Source organism: Eurosta solidaginis, chromosome 3, assembly GCF_040869045.1.
Source record: "Eurosta solidaginis isolate ZX-2024a chromosome 3, ASM4086904v1, whole genome shotgun sequence".
Lineage (NCBI taxonomy): Eukaryota > Metazoa > Arthropoda > Insecta > Diptera > Tephritidae > Eurosta > Eurosta solidaginis.
Genome location: NC_090321.1, coordinates 215,952,769 through 215,969,540, shown reverse-complemented (window position 1 = coordinate 215,969,540; position 16,772 = coordinate 215,952,769). Strand labels below are relative to the sequence as shown.

The 16,772-nt window shown below is 35.9% G+C and overlaps 1 protein-coding gene across 2 annotated transcripts in view; it reads right to left on the bottom strand.

Annotated features, from left to right (window-relative positions):
• Positions 1-16,772, bottom strand: part of ced-6 (PTB domain-containing adapter protein ced-6) — an 87,330-nt gene that overhangs the window by 65,309 nt on the left and 5,249 nt on the right. The window contains exon 1 of one of the 2 annotated variants that reach the window (XM_067775048.1): positions 8,850-8,996. The exons of the other annotated variant lie outside the window; for it this stretch is intronic. The gene's annotated coding sequence lies outside the window, so the exon portion shown is untranslated. Of the gene's footprint in view, positions 1-8,849; positions 8,997-16,772 lie in introns of those variants that run through there. 2 annotated transcript variants of the gene reach the window in all.

Here is a 16,772-nt window from a genome sequence, read left to right as displayed (position 1 = left end):
CACATTATCTGACTTGACCATGTTGAACATACTCATTTATCTTGCTTTGCTTATTTAGAAAAAGGAGGAAATTCATATTAAAAGCTGGATGACGTTGTATCCATTGTTTGGCTCTTAAGAGATGCAGTTTTTTGCTTATGTAACCACAAAACACGCTCCCCAAAGGTTTTTGGGAGTATTGCGGGTGTGACCATTTCTTTTTCGTATATAATCCGGTATGCACTATCACTTTCTATCACTATCCCGACTGCAATGGAAATTATTTTTTTGTCCCCCCATAACATTCAAGTCTGCGGAAGTTAGTAGCTTGTTGTTACCGAGGGAATATTGAAGGACCTTATTTCGACAACCATTCGTGCATAAGGAACTCTCAATTGCTCAAATGTTTACGTTGATATTTATTTTCTCCACTTGTAGTATAGGTTAACAAGAGGGGACAAGTAACATTAAATACTTTGAAAATATTTTCTTAACCGGCGCCGCCATTCGACAGTGTTTTTGGAAGTCCTCCGAGTGTTAGGTTAGGTTGAATGATAGCCACCCAGGCAGGGAAACCGCAGTTGGACAATAAAAACCTGCGTTGCGAAACCACATAAGACCTAAGCCAAAGCTATATAGAAAACTGTTGCGGCACAAAAATGTAGTTTCAAATGAGACCAATCTCGCCTCTGGATAAGTTCTTATGAGAACGCAGTGAACTGAGACCGAAATACTTTCACTTAGTTCTCGAAAAGGCTGGAAAGTCAAGCTGTCTCAATGATTCCACCTCGTCATCCTCCATGCATCTGAATTAAGAGAAGTTTTCCAGTATGTTGAGTGGTGCAGCATGGACTCCCATTGGACAGTGACCCATCAAAGAACCAATCAACATTGATATATGAGCCTAGGTGAATCTAATAACTTCACCAAATCGCTTGCACTCCCACAAAAGGATCTCGCAACCATGCAAGAGGCAGTGATTTCCCCGCGTTTTCTTAGCTGAATGGAGGCACATCTATAGAGAAGCGAGCAACAGATGTCCAGTGGTACTCCGTTTTCCATACAGCCATCTTTATTGCGTTTAATTGTAACGAAGCGCGCTAGGAGAACCGCGTGACAGTTGCCAGGTATGATGCTATGTACCAGGACACAAGTGATATGAATACTAAAATAGTTCAAATCAACCGCAAGCGAAAGGTTCCTTTCCCAACCCAAAAGGAGCTGTTTTGTGTTGGTGACGTTGCTAATTCTTTGCCAGATATAAATCCAATTTGCTTGGGAACTATCACCATGAGGTAATATCTGGACTGTTTCGAGAACAACATAATACGACAACTCGATCTTTCTATATCATTCCCATATTCCTCTAAAGAGCTGTGCGTTTAACATTCCCTTAAATCTGCTCAAGGAGCTCGGGTTTGCAAATACATAGGGCAAAGCATACTCAAATTTAAATTTGGAGGCTTGAGCTCGTCCAAACATATTTTACATAAAACTTTGTGCATGTTTTTTAATTTTTTGATTCTGTGTCCCTTGTTTATTAATCTTACCCTAGAATATTGAAAGTTTGACTTTGTCATAGTTTGGCACCCTTAATTGAGAGAAATATTTTGGCGCCGGTCATTTTTTTGAAAAACTTCTCGGACGACCTCATGTTGTTAAAAGAACAACCCTTCAAATACGAAGACCCCCTTCGGGTTGTTAGCACGAAATGTAGCGCTAGGTTTCTTTTTTAAAGAAGCTGAGAAAGCCGGAGACCTTAAAAAATATTAGTTTTGAAAAATTTGCATCCAAAAACTAAAAACCAAAAAAAAAAAATATATATTACGAAGCACATGCACATGTAAGTACATTAGGGTGGTCCTTAGTAATCAAATAAAATATTTTTTACAGTCTCACTCCTTGAAACGGTAATACCAAGGCCAAAGATATCGCACAAAAATGTATTTCTATATTGCTCCATTAATGTAGACGTATTGCATAGGGGTTCAAGTTCAAATTACACTAAAGATACGATCATAACCTATATTATATATATATGATGTCGCCTTCTATAATATCATGGATTTTCGGTATTAGGTTGAAAAGGCCGATCAATGTCAATAAAGACCTCGCAGTGACTAAATGTGTCCATCGTGTTGAAAAATGTGTTTCTAAATGGGGTGTCCCCTCGACAGTGACATGCACTTCGAGTGCATTTTTCCAATGAAAAACTTCTCAGTAAACATGTAGGTTCCATCCAGCCAATTTGTTGGGAAAATTAAAAGGAACACAACGAAAATAGGAAGGGAAGCCCAGCCTAAGTTTCCTCGGAGGTAACCGCGCCAAGTTTTTTTGTAGGTAAATCTTTGAGTTATAAGAACCACCCTAATTACATATTGTGGTTCACATGCGCTACCAATATTTGTAAGTTGTAATTATCCTCGCCCAACAAGTACGATGGCTATGAACGGAAGCTGGGCAATTCAATTAGTTGTAACAGGAATTTCAGGTTAAAATTCGATACACATACCGCGCGGTTGTATGGGGCGCGCCTGCCGCCAAAAGGCCATTTGCACAAAAAAACTACGAACAAAAAATGTTTGCTGCTGCTATAGTTTTTTATTATTTAATTTTAAAACGAATTTTTTGAAATTATTTTTATTTTTTATTTTTATTTTAATTAAAATAATTTTTTTAAATTTTTTTTTAACGTTTATTTTCCCATTTTTCATTGAATTTGTCGGTGTATAGTAATTTATGTATATTTTGTTGTTTTCTTCGGTTACACATTTTCGAATCGCACTTTCCAATAGTTGTTGTAACTCTTTTTGTGTTATTAGTGAATGTGGGTATTCATGTACCAACAAATAAGTATGTATATTAGACTGGGTCGGTTTATTAACCGATATTGCGCCATCGATTTTTAGATAGGATTTGGGCTCAGAAAAAAAAGTTCCACTACGCATACCCAAAAAAATAATTTTCGAGCCCAGGAAATTTAATTTTTTGTACTTTTTTTCGACTTTGATTTTTAAGGTTTTTTTTGTGACCTACTAAAAAAATGTTCACATGTATACCCTGACCGACCCAAAAATGTCCGCTATGTATGAATTTGTATGGACGAAAGTTAGCCAATATCGCGCCATCGATTTTTCGATAGGACTTGGGCTCAGAAAAAAAAGTTCCACTAACCATACCAAAAAAAATCATTTTCGAGCCAGCGAAATTTCATTTTTTTCGACTTTGATTTTTAAGGTTTTTTTCATGACCTACTAAAAAAATGTTCAAATGTATACCCTGTCCGACCCAACAATGTCCGCTAAAAACGAAAAATCGATGGCGCGATATCGATTAACTTTCGTCTATACAAATCGACCCACCCTAATGTATATATGTATGTATGTAGCATATTAACTGCAATGACTAGGAAAAAGAATGCCTGGCATTTGCTGTCGATCGGCTCTCAGCAGGTAACCATTTCGTTCATCAGTTACCTACTCATAGGCAAAAAATTTGAAATGGAAGAAAGAAATATGCAAGTGAAATAATACCGACAAACATACATAAATTTTTTATATATTCATGTGCCCAATATGTAAAGTTCGCATGTGTGCTTAAGCCAATCCGTTAAGCAACAGGTTAAATTGCAAAAGAAGAAAGAAATTAATTTAAAAAATAGAAATAAAAAAAAATAAAAAATTAATTTTATTAAAAACAATATAAAAGTAAAAACATTTAAAGATGGTGTTTGGCTTTTTATGCTGGCTCCTTTGAAACAAGCTCATTTTCACGGTCTTGAAAGAAACATGAAATAAATATGTGTAGACACACACAAGGCAGTCCTTAAATTTGTAGAGTATGACGTTATTTTGGTCTTCAGAAGCTTTCTAATTACTTCTAATATCACTTAAAATTCTCCAGTCGTTTTCCAATAGTCGCTTTTTTCAAAGTTTATTGTAAAATGAAGCATACTTCAAGGGGCTATAGCTTGGTTAACAGGAAAAACAATATGAGTCTGACTGCAGCAAATACAGAACTTTCAACTCAAAGGTAGAATATTGAAATATCAATTTCAATTACAGGATATAACGTAGTTGCGCGCCAGCATCCGCCGAGCTTCTCTTACAATTTGCGTAGTGCTGCTTTTTCTCAACAAATTGGCCGCACGGGACATAAATGTTTTATGCCGAATACGAACGGCATCTGCAAGGCAGATGAGTTATCACTGAGAAGATTTTCATGGCAAAAATGCACTCAGTGTGTTTGCCAAATCACTGCCGAGGGGCGACCCGACTTAGAACAAATTTTTTCAAAGTTAATTGAAAAACGAAGCATACTTTAAGGGGATATAACTTGGTTATCAGGAAAAACAATGTCAACCCAACTGTAGAGTTTAAAAGGAAATACTCAAAAGTAGAATAAAAACATATCAATTTTAATTATGGGACGTAACGAAAAAAACAATTACGGCTGTTTTATTTAGGATACAAAAGTTTTTTTCCGAAATCCTCTATTATAAGCCTCATATTTAGAGGCATACTTTCGGAACCTTTTTTCGATCAAGTCTAATATGCATTCATATCTGAATTAGATATAGATATTGGCAGTTATCTTCTTGACCCGCAGATGCCCTAGTATTTTCCTTCTTCTTCTTCCTCGTCTTGTGGCGGCAAAGTGAATCCCCGAAGTTTTTGATGAGTGTTATCGATGTTGATGGCCTTTGCCGTATATATATGTATGATTACATTCATATTTATAACAGGATCCGCTTCGGGTGGGTGAAAATGATAATTGGATTGTGTAGGCTGTGAAGCTATAAAGCTACGCTCTACTCGAGTTTTGGCACTACACAAAGCACACTAGGCCCTTCGACTTCAACCCATATGCTAGGTTTATGTATATTAGTCTTTGGCAGGCAAGATATCTCTATCATACTGTGGATAGAACCGCGCGCTTGGGTCTTGCTCTTGGGGGTTCTAAAGTCGCGTGGTCCTTACACCCACTCAGTTTGATTCTTTTAGGTATACCATCCTACCAAATCGAAAGAAGGAAGCGAAAAGTTTATCTCGTGCAGTAGTAACCTGATTACTAAACAGATCGCTCCCTACAAGTCCCCTTGCCCATAGGAATTGTGTATCCCTAGATAGAGACTGTTCGTCAACCCTCTCATGTATCGTAAGTAAGCTGAAGTCTCCGTACCAACTAAATTTTGTTATTCCCAGTAAACCATAGTTGCCTTGTTATCTTTTACTGGCTTTTCAATGATTTTTTCAACCCCCTCTTCTCTTAGTGGAATTGCTATGTATTTCTCCCCTCTTTCTGCCTTGCAGATCTTGATGTGCCAGGTTGTTATTGGACTTCTTCAATCAACTTTTCTTTCACTCTTTTTTTGCCTCCAGCCTCTTCCCTCGCTAGCCTGATAAAGTAGCAGAGGTTGCTCGGTGCAACGTTTTTGGCGTTGAAACCATAGATTAGATTGATACGAATCTTTTGTTTACGCTCTCATATTTTCGCTCTCACGAAGGATTTATCTTCTAGTTATTGCTGGCAACAATCACACATAAATCCCTCGCGCCAGCTGAAGCGGGTGCCAGAATAAAAAATGTGCCAGCCAAAACGAAAAACGGGCCAACAATTTCGGTAAACTTTAGTTTGACCGACAACTGTAGAATAGCGTTCAAAAATTATGGGAAAAGGATAAAAACTCTTTTTTAGTGTAAATATTATTAGTTCGAAGGCGGAGGGTAAATATTATTTCGCATTTAAAAGTTATCACCAAAAACAGGTTTTGTAAATATGAACTACCAATGCAACCAGTCCATTTTGATCACAGAACCTGGAACGTGAACATGTAGGATAAACCCTATCTATTAAATGATGTTAACTATTATATCATATGTCCGATTTACTGAAATTTCAAAAGAATATATGGTTTTCACTGCGAGTTAAATGCGGTACAATATTTGACTAATTAATTTAATCGAAATGCAAATTTTACTTAGATTTGTTTATATTTAACTCTAACTAGTCGTATTATTGTAAAATAAGTTTAAAGAAATAAATATTTTACGACTATCATTTTATTAAATGATTGAAACTATAATCGCCGAAATGTATGTCAAAAATCCCCATTTTCAGATCTATTCATTTTTCTTTGGAGTGGCATCATTGATAAATGTTATAAAAAATGTGCATTTTGACAGCGCTCTCTCGAAACAAAGAGTTGCAAATCTATTCATCTATGGTTGAAACTTATTCTCTCTGCTTCCGCCGCCTAACTGTGGCCATAGATTAGATTGATACGAATCTTTTGTTTACGCTCTCACGAGGGATTTATCTTCTAGTTGTTGCTGGCAACAATCACAGATAAATCCCTCGTGCCAGCTGAAGCGGGTGCCAGAACAAAAAATGTGCCAGCCAAAACGAAAAACAGGCCAATAATTTTGGTAAACTTTAGTTTGACGTACAACTGTAGAATAGCGTTCAAAAATTATGGGAAAAAGGATAAAAATACTTGTTTTAGTGTAAGTATTATTAGTTCGAAGCCGGAGGGTAAATATTATATCCCATTCAAAAGTTATCACTAAAAACAGGTTTTGTAAATATGAACTCCCGATGCAACCAGTCCATTTTGATCACAGAACCTGGAACGCCAGACATGTAGGATAAGCCCTATCCATTAAATAATGTTAACTGTTATATCATAGGTCCGATTTACTGAAATTTCAGAAGAATATGTGGTTTTCACTGCGAGTTAAATGCTTTACAATATTTGACTAATAAATTTAATCGAAATGTTAGTTTTATTTAGATTTGTTTATATTTAACTCTAACTAGTCGTATTATTGTAAAATAACTTTAAGGAAATAAATATTTTACGACTATCATTTTATTAAATGATTGAAACTATAATCGCCGAAATGTATGTCAAAAATCCCCATTTTCAGATCTATTCATTTTTGTTTGGAGTGGCATCATTGATAAATGTTATAAAAAATGTGCATTTTGACAGCGCTCTCTCGAAACAAAGAGTTGCAAATCCATTCATCTATGACTGTGGCATGCAACGCGCTCACTCTCCTTGAGGCAGCTTCGTACTGCGATATGCTTTTCTTACTTTTTCTTTTGCATTTCGTTCCTATTAGCCTTCTCTGGATTCCACTCCTCTTCCTTTATTATATTACATTCCCATGGTTGGCAAATTGGCCTGAAGTAAAAATGAGAATTTGTCCATTGTAGCAGCCCCCCTTACCGATAAAGTAGAAGGCAAAGTTATATTCCACTTTTCTCTACCTCGGCTACTACTTCCGGCTGAAAACCGCTGCAGTGACCTGGCAGCTTGTAGGATCTCTTTATTTCCGGATCAGCATAGTATATATGCAAACTAATTTCAAAAAAATTTTTCGAACTTGTTTAGAACTTTCTGAATTTTTTTGAGTGTGCATTTTTGTAGGCTAATCAATTTTAGTTTTTCAAAGTTCAATTGATTTTTGAAAATGGATTCCAGGTTCGAATTCGAGCTCAAGGCCAAAATAATACTTTATGTGATATCATAAAAATTATTTTTCTGGCCTTGAGCTCGAAATCGGATCTGGAGTCCTTTATCAATAGGCCGATAAAACAAAAAAAATGACTTTTGAAATTTTTGTTTCCAAAGAGTGTTTTATATTTTCCTCCATACGAATGTCACATAGCTTAGTCTCTAATATGAAAGAAAATCTGAACTCTGCGAGTTTTGGGAGACATATAAATTATGCTTTGTTAGATCAACAGTGATTGAGCTACAAAACTGCAAACTCAAAAAAAAAAAAAAAAAACCAAAAACAAAAAAAAAAACAACAAAATTTTAGATAAAAAAAATTTAAATTTTCTTAAATTTTCTCGCATTTCTTGGGATTGATTTGCATAGTTTAGTTTAGGTATGGAAAATAAAAAGAATTTAATTGACGAAATTTAGTGAAAATTGCCACTGAGATTCTCGTGCTCGCTGCTGTATGTTAACAGTCTCATTTTTTGAAAACAAACAATTTAAGTATCACCCTAATGTATATTCTAGTATATATTTGGATAGTAATTCTTTACTGTAGCTCACAACTGGTAAAACTCGTCCATAAATATCGGGAGGGGTGTCAAAAGACGCTTTAATTTTAGTTATATCCCCAAAAAACCCAAAAATGGCAACGGATAGCGCCGAACGCGTGGGTGGGATCCATAGTATTTTTGCGCAGAACACCTGTCTGTATTGCACCGGTTTGGATCCCAAAACTATATTCGCGCAAAACACTTTTACCCACAGTTTGCTTTGTGGGTACAACAGAATCATTAAAATTACAACAGCCACTTAAAATTTTCCATTTTGTTAACAAATATCTCTGGAAATATGTAAAATCGTCAATTTCCGCTTTCGGATTCGTGGTCCTGGGTCCAAAGCGCCTCTTTTGACACCTCTCCCGATATTTTTGGACGGTTGTAGCAGTTGTGAGCTAATGTAAAGAATTACCCAAGATGTTTTTATAAAAAACATACAAACTAAAAAAAATGCACACAAAACTAAAAAAAATGCACAAACTTTTGCTTTGTTGCCAACTTGTTTCACTGGAAGTTCTGCGTGTGGAAATGGAGTTATGTGAAAATTCCACGCACATGTGTATTTTCCTTCACCGCAAAATTGTCAACGACACTTTTAAATTTTCAGCGATTTAAAGCAATAAAATATATGAATTATTTCAGCTTTGAATACACGATATTACGCTCACAATTATGCGTTAAATTTTTTTCTGAATTACGTATGTACTTTTATAAATTGAAACAAAAAACTCATTTCTTAACAAAAAAAACTGAATTTTTTCCAGATTCGTCATAAAACAGCAGCAATAAATGACTCTCACCGTAGTATATTTATTTAACAGGCTTTTGATTCACGCAGCACCACACAACAACAATACTAAGCAGAGCTCAATACTTGTTTCAAAAAAAAAAAAATGTATTACAGGTAACAACAATAACGGCAATAGAGCACACGAAAAACACGTCTTACTCACCATACGAATAACCGCGAACTAAAAAATTTAACTCAAAAACCTGCACAAATGTTAATGACAAAGGCAACAAAAGTGAATAACAAGAAACAGGCAAACAATGACTTGAAAATATTCCAAGCTGAGCTCTCAAACTGATGTTAGGCATCCAGCGCTGAACAGACGAATAACAAATCCACCACCGATAGCGAGAGATCTTTTATACTTTTATAGAAACCCTATGCACACTCTCTCCATATACTAGTATATGTACACTTATATGTAAATATGTTTATATGTATGTATGAAAATAACATAAAAGTTATAAAAACATATAAAACGCAAAAAAATAAAAATTAAACATAATCAAAAATAGAGATAATAAGATTACTTTAAGTACCCTCAGTTGATCAAACAAGTAAGCAGCTCTCTAGCTCACCAGTTAATTTAGCGATCAACCGACCAACCAAGCTACTGACTAACCGACAGACCAACTGTCTGAATTATTAAAACTGAACAACAAATAGGAAATCATAGCAAGAGTAGCAAACTATCAATGCTATACTAAGTGCAATGACAACAACAAACAGAACAGCAACAATATAGTCAGCAATAACTACTATTGTTGTAATCATTTGTTTTGCTCACTTACTCCATGAAAGTGTTACCAGATTAAAAAAAATATTGGTAATATTGAATTTGTTTTGCGGGATTAACAGTTTCTTCAGTTGGCAACACTTATATTTTCTCAGCAAGTGAAATCGGCAGCTTTTTATACTCAGCGTGCTTTGCACACAGAGTATATTAAGTTTGATTGGATAACGATTGGTTGTACAGGTATAAAGGAATCCAGATAGATATAGACTTCCATATATCAAAATCATCAGCGTCGAAAAAAAAATTTGATTGCGCCATGTCCGTCCGTCCGTCTGTGCGTTAACACGATAGCTTGAGTAAATATTGAGATATCTTCACCAAATTTGGTACACGACGCAGAATAGATTGGTATTGAAAATGAGCCCACCACGCCCACTTTTTATATATATAACATTTTGTAAAATACAAAAAAACTGATTATTTAGTAAATAATACATATAGAATGTTGAAATTTGACATGTGGACAGATATTCAGACTCTTGATAAAAATTTGAAAAAAAAAAATAAATAAAAATTTAAATGGGCGTGGCACCGCCCACTTGTGCTAAAATCAATTTTACAAATATTATTAAACATAAATCAAAAATCGTTAAACCTATCGTAACAAAATTCGGAACAGAGGTTGCTTTACTATAAGGAATGCTTTGTAGAAAAATTAACGAAATTGGTTAAGGACCACGCCCAGTTTTATATAAAAGATTTTTAGAAGGGTTGTGGACGAATAAAATAAGATATCTTTGCGAAAAAGAGCTTTATATCAATGGTATTTCATTTCCCAAGTGGATTTAAATCAATAAATAGGAAAAACTTCAAATTTTAAAAAATGGGCGTGGCACTGCCCCTTTTATGACTACGCAATTTTCTATGTTTCGGGAGCCATAACTCGAAGAAAAATTAACACATCGTAATGAAATTGTGTACACACATTTTCCTTATAGCAGAAAATATGTCTAGTAAAAATGGACGGGATGGGTTAAAGACCACGGCAACTTAGATATAAAAGAAATTTAAAAGGGTCATAGACTAGAATAATAAGCTATAAGTTAGCAAAATATTATTTTGAATCAATGATATTTCACTTATCATGTTTTATTGTAAGAGGAAATGGGAAGACATTTTTTTAAACGGGCGGTTCCACGTGTTATGTGGAACAGTAATTTATCTGAAATGAAATGTGCAATTGAAGCTCTCGCTGAGTATATAATGTTCGGTTACACCCGAACTTAGACACCTTTACTTGTTACTAACTAAAGCGCGAATTAATGGTGACTTATAACCATAAAGCCATAACCAGATAAAACAGCTGATCGAACCTACCTTATGGGAAATAATATAATCGATTAATGGTGACGTACCATAACGCTAACTCGATTACATTAATTTCCTTAAGGTAGGTTCGATCAGCTGTTTTATCTGGTTATGGCTTTATGGTTATAAGTCACCATTAATTCGCCCTTAACTTCACATAATCAAAAAAAATGCGGTGCAATATTTTATCCATAAACTGCCTGTCGGGATGTTCCAGATGGCTACTTTTTGGCGTTTTGGCATCGTTTTGACAGGGTGTTCAATAAGGTGCTATACACAGCCGACTATCTTCAGCGGGTGATAAAAAGGTCCAGGAAATCGGTTATATTTGTAATTAGATGTTGATGTTAGATGTTGAAGATACGACACTTGTTTTATCTACAATATTTCAGAACTTCTTCCAAAAATGGTTTCTTTTGGAAAATTGGGCGTCTTCCATTTATAAATTCTTTTCGAGTTAAATGTTTTCCTAAGATTTTTGGCAAAAGGCACGAAATTGGTTTGCCAAGTATGTACCTACAAACTTAACAAACTTTCCCTTAAAACTTAAAATCTAAAACGAGCCCTAGTCGTGTTTTCTCAATTTAAGTTAAAATATTGTACTCGTCCCAAAAAAGAACCGGTTGCAGGGTTTGCTAGAGCCATGGTGAGTGGAAGAATGGTCATAGAGGAGCGAGGTTGCGACGACTCAGGGAAAGAAAAAGAAGGGATACTTCACAGGGGGAACTGATTACTACCAATTCACTATATGCTAGTGAAGAATCTTATTCTGGCTTTAAAAGTTAGGGCCGCCAAGTGGCCTCTTCTGCTTATGACATATAATCCTTGTAAGGGTGAATCCGAATACACTAGGGGACGGCTTAGTGAAGTGCCAGGTTGTCTTGCTATTATCATTATTTTTTAAATAAAAAGTCACTATCCCTGTTTGGTGATGACTTACGTCAAGTGAGTTGGCGTCTTCCTCCACCTGCCTTTCCCAACTCACTTGAGATCTCCCGTTTCCTCTGCTTCCAAACTGCGGTATCGACTGAAATACTTCCTTGCTCATAATCGCATAACATGACCTAGCTGGCGAAGCCTTTGGGGTTTTATTCGCTGCACCATTGTCATATCTGTGTAATGCTCATTGATCTTATCATTATACCTCCTTCGGTACTCGCCATCGCCATTACGGATAGGATCATACATATTCCGGAGAAATTTTCTTTCGGACACTTCTAGAGCCATCTCATTTTCTTTCGACACCGTTTAAGACTCCGAGCCATACATAAGGATAGGGTGTCTTAACAGGTGGTCTGAATTATACAGATTAGCTGTCAATACTATCAGAACTGCTATTTTTTATGACCAGATCAAAATTCTTGATATTGGACCACCTCCAATTGAGGGAGTATCACCAATGCTGACTAACGTGGTAAAGTATCTTTGGGATTATTCCTTTACACTATGCTGTCATGGAATCGGATGGTAAGCCTAGGAAGGCTTCGGTTGCCTTGAGCTGTTGTCGCAGGACCATTGATACACCCTAGGGTCTCTAACCGCAGAGTCTCTTCTGTGGAGTTTTGGCCTGGTGGACAACACCACTTGCTTACCTGATTAGCTGTCAATCCTATCAGAACTGTTTTTGTTTATGACGAGATCAAGATTCTTGCCATTAGACCACTTCCAATTGAGGGTGTATCACTAATGCTGACTAACGTGGTAAGGTATCTTTGGGATTGTTCCTTTAAACCAAGATGAAAACGATTCGGAGGCCAAGCCTAGGAGGGCTTCGGGTGACTTGTGTTGTTGTCGCAGGGCCATTGATACACCCTAGAGTCTCTAACTCTAGAGTATTTTCTGTGGATTTTTTGCCTGGTGGACAACACCGCTTGCCAATTTTCGAAGTCTTTCAGGAAAATTTTTGATTGTAAGCAGTCGTCGGGGCTATTAGGGTTAACTGAAGTTAATTTCCAAAACAATATAAATGCAAGGCACGATAACCTCCGAAGACGCTTTAGGCCGAGCTTCTCTCCAGTTTGCATCGTGCTTTGTTTTAATGTTTCCTAAAATTTGGCGGGACGGGACCTACATGATTTATGCTGACTGCGAACGGCATCTGAAAGGCAGATGAGCTTCCACAGAGAAGCTTTTCATGGCAGAAATACACTCGGAGTGTTTGCCAAATCACTGCCGAGTAGGAGTTTTGACCTGGCGAGCGCAGTGCATGAATACAACACGTGCTCAACAATTTCTCCCTGCTTCCGCACTTCCTACTTCTGCTTTTATTGCAAGGCCTAAATTATATGAATGTGACGCTAGAAGGTAGTGTCCGGTTAGTATGCCAATCATGAGCCATAAGTTATCTCTCTTTAGAGAAATGCGCAACTTTGTAAGTCTTATATCATAGGATGTCCCTTTAAGAGACAGTCCCAAAATCGCTCATGCACAATCAGGCGCAGAAATGGGAGCGTTTGAGATTAAGCCAAAACGAAGGTATTTTAGATAGGTTAGCGAAGCAATGCACTGGAAGACAATTGCTACTTACTGCAGTGTGAGAGCATTAATTTGATACTGAGCTAGAACTAGTATTTTCGTCAAAAGGTCTGTATCTTCGTTAGTTTCAAAATAGTTAAGATATCTCAGGGAATGCTTGCGAAAATGCTAATTAAAGAAAGCGTTAAAATTCATTGCAAACTTCGAGGCGGCTCTTCATTGTTTTCATTGTTTTCACATTTCGGCTGATAGTATATTTTTCAAAAATCTTAAAGCGCCCTTAGTAGCTTCATTACATATGAATTTTTTGTAAATTGTTAGTTTTATCCTCTCATTACAACCCCATAAATACAACGAAATCAAAATGAAAACCGGCACTGGACCGTTGTTTGGAATCAGTCATAAATTAGTTTTGAACAAGCCGGCATCACTTTAAAATGTTTTACTACATTTACAAACCAACGCCGCCATCACAGTAATTTTCTCTTTACTAAAATTGCAAATTAAAGCAATTTTGTAATTTTTTATTTGTTTTCTATTTTAAAAAGAGTGATGATTTCAATTTCGAAAAAAAGCATAGAAACTAAAATTTTTCTCAGTTAATTATTCGATAAAAAAGTTTGCATACGTTATGCGCACATATATATATGTATGTTGTATGTATGTACTTACAGGTGCTTGTATTTACATACAGGCCCGATGAGAGGGGTGGGGGAATGGGGGATTCCCCCGGGCCCCGGATTTCTGAGGGGGCCCGCGATTTAGATGTACTAAGACATATTTTTTTTTAATTCAGGAGAGTCTTTAGTTGTTCCATGTGCAAATTTTAAGCCGAATTGCAAAAGCAACGATTATTGATAATGATTTTTGCCTGGGCCTGGGGAGACAATAAAAACATTAAACAAAAATGTATGTTTACATGAATCCGAAATCTTAAAGTTTTCGTGGTGACACGGATGAAGGTTCATCTTAAAAAAGTCTTCCAACAATACCACCAACTCTGTATCAAAGTCCAGATTATTTAAACGACTTCGATATCGGTACCGTGAATAATGAGTTTTTGCGATCTGAAGAAGTCAACGAAATAATTCGTAGAGGACATCAAAAGCTTCCTGTTATTTTTCCACGTGATCGTCATGACGAGGCATTTCCTACCTCATTGTTGAACAGAATCTTGCCAAATGGAGAGAAAGTGGAGCGTGACTGGTTGGTGTGGAGTGCCAGTAGCTATGCTTTTTATTGCCTACCATGGTCTGTTATGCGCCAAATCTTTAAATCAACCTAAAATTTGTTTTTCTGGCGGATATTCGAAATTTCAGGTGTGGAAGAAGCTATACGATAAATTGTCATCAGACGAAAATACTCAAGATTACATTTAATTTAGTATTCAATGGCGATCTTTACAAAATCTAATTCAAAATGAGGCTACAATTGATACACTTACTTATCCATGAACAGCTAATCACTGAAACTCAAAAGTGGAAAGACATTTTATATAGAATTTTGGATACTATTTTATTTTTGGGTGAAAGAGGCCTAGCTTTCAAAGGCGGAAGTATATATCTTGGTGAACGAAACAATGGACATTTTTTGGGCATCTAAGATCTCATTAGCCATTATGATCCGATACTTAGAGATCATTGGAGAAAGTTAGGATTCAAGAAGGGTTTTTGGCTTTCGTGAATTGTAACCAAAAAACTGGTCAGAATATCGCTGATCTAATTTTCCATACTCTAGGTAACCATGAAATATCACTAAAAGACTGTCGTGCACAAGGGTACGATAACGGCGCCAATATGAAAGAAGCTTACAGCGGAGCACTACGTCACATTCTCGACAAAAACTCGAATGCTGATTACTCGCCTTGTGCAACCCACATTCTCAATTTATGTGGTGTTAATGCCGCTGAATGCTGATTTGAAGTTGATCAGGAACCAATGGGAAACAATTTTAAACGAATGCAAAACAATTGCTATTCAATTGAATATCTTCATTTAATTTATCACAAATGTATTAATATGTTACCAAATAACTAGAAAAGATTATTTGAAACAATATGTGGCTGTTAAAAGAGAATTTTATTTCTACGTTACAATAAAATAGTATAAATAGTAAATATTCTGTGTTAATTTTATTTTCAGCTCTTAGTCCAAAAATCATTTAGTTGATGTGGCAACAATTTTTTTTGATGTAATCTATCAATAATGATTTATGAATGAGACGTCATTAATTCAAATTAATCAAATGTATTAGTGGATTTTTTATAGGGGCCCGTAAATTGTTTAGTCCCGGGCCCGGATTTTCTCTCTACGGTCCTGTGTACATATTTATATATCTACATATGTGCACACGAATTTGCATGTATGTAAATATATTTGAAATTGTTTTTAACTAGAAAAGGTTTTTATTTGAATTTTTTCTGCATCAGCAAACAACGAAAGGTGAGCGTTTTGCTAATTAAATATCAAATATCTGTTACTGTTATTGTACAATTTGTTGAATTAGGACTTATTACTGTGTGTTGTTGTTGTTATAACTTTTTTTTGGCTTTAATTTCGCGCTAACGTGCATATGCCGTGTTAAGTTTGCTTGTTGTTCAATTACAAACATATTTTATTTTGCCTCACGTACTTTTAAGATCCATTAGAGTGCTTCACCCAAAAAAGTAGCTTTGAAAAGCTTAAGTAGGTACTTTATGAACGAAGAAAGCAGAAAATTCTTTCAAACCGAAGTTTTCGTAAGATCCACCATATCTTCCTACACCAAAAAAAAAAAATCTATTGTAGTTACAATTCTTAACAACATGACAACTGTCATATGCCTACTTTTAGCCGCTGGCAATGCTTGTTTCGTGGCGAAAAACAAAAGCTTTTCAATGCTATATGTCCCTGAGAATAGCAATGCTATTAATGACAATGACAAAACTGTGACAACTTGTCAACATAACAATACAAGAAGAGGCATTTTAAAGAGCTTTTTGATAATTTTTTTTCTACAAAATCACCCGATGTATATTGATCTTATAAAAGAGAAATTCAAAATACATAAGTACTAAGTTTTCAACATGAGGAGGAATAAAAACATATCGACTGCTTAGTGGAATCTTAGCTTCGCCTGCTGTTTCAAGATCACCCTATCTTAGAAATATTTTGAGAAACGCCCTATTTCAGAATTCGGTTGAACAACGCCCTGTCTCAGGATATGCTTCTAAAACCCCCGTCAAAATGCATTGAATTTATGCTCAGATGGGGCGTTTTAGGTAAAGATCATGCATCAATTCCTATGCGATTCCGCGTAATCAGCCTGCTTAATATCGCTTATAAGGTTTTATCTAGCGTACTGTGTCAAAGACTG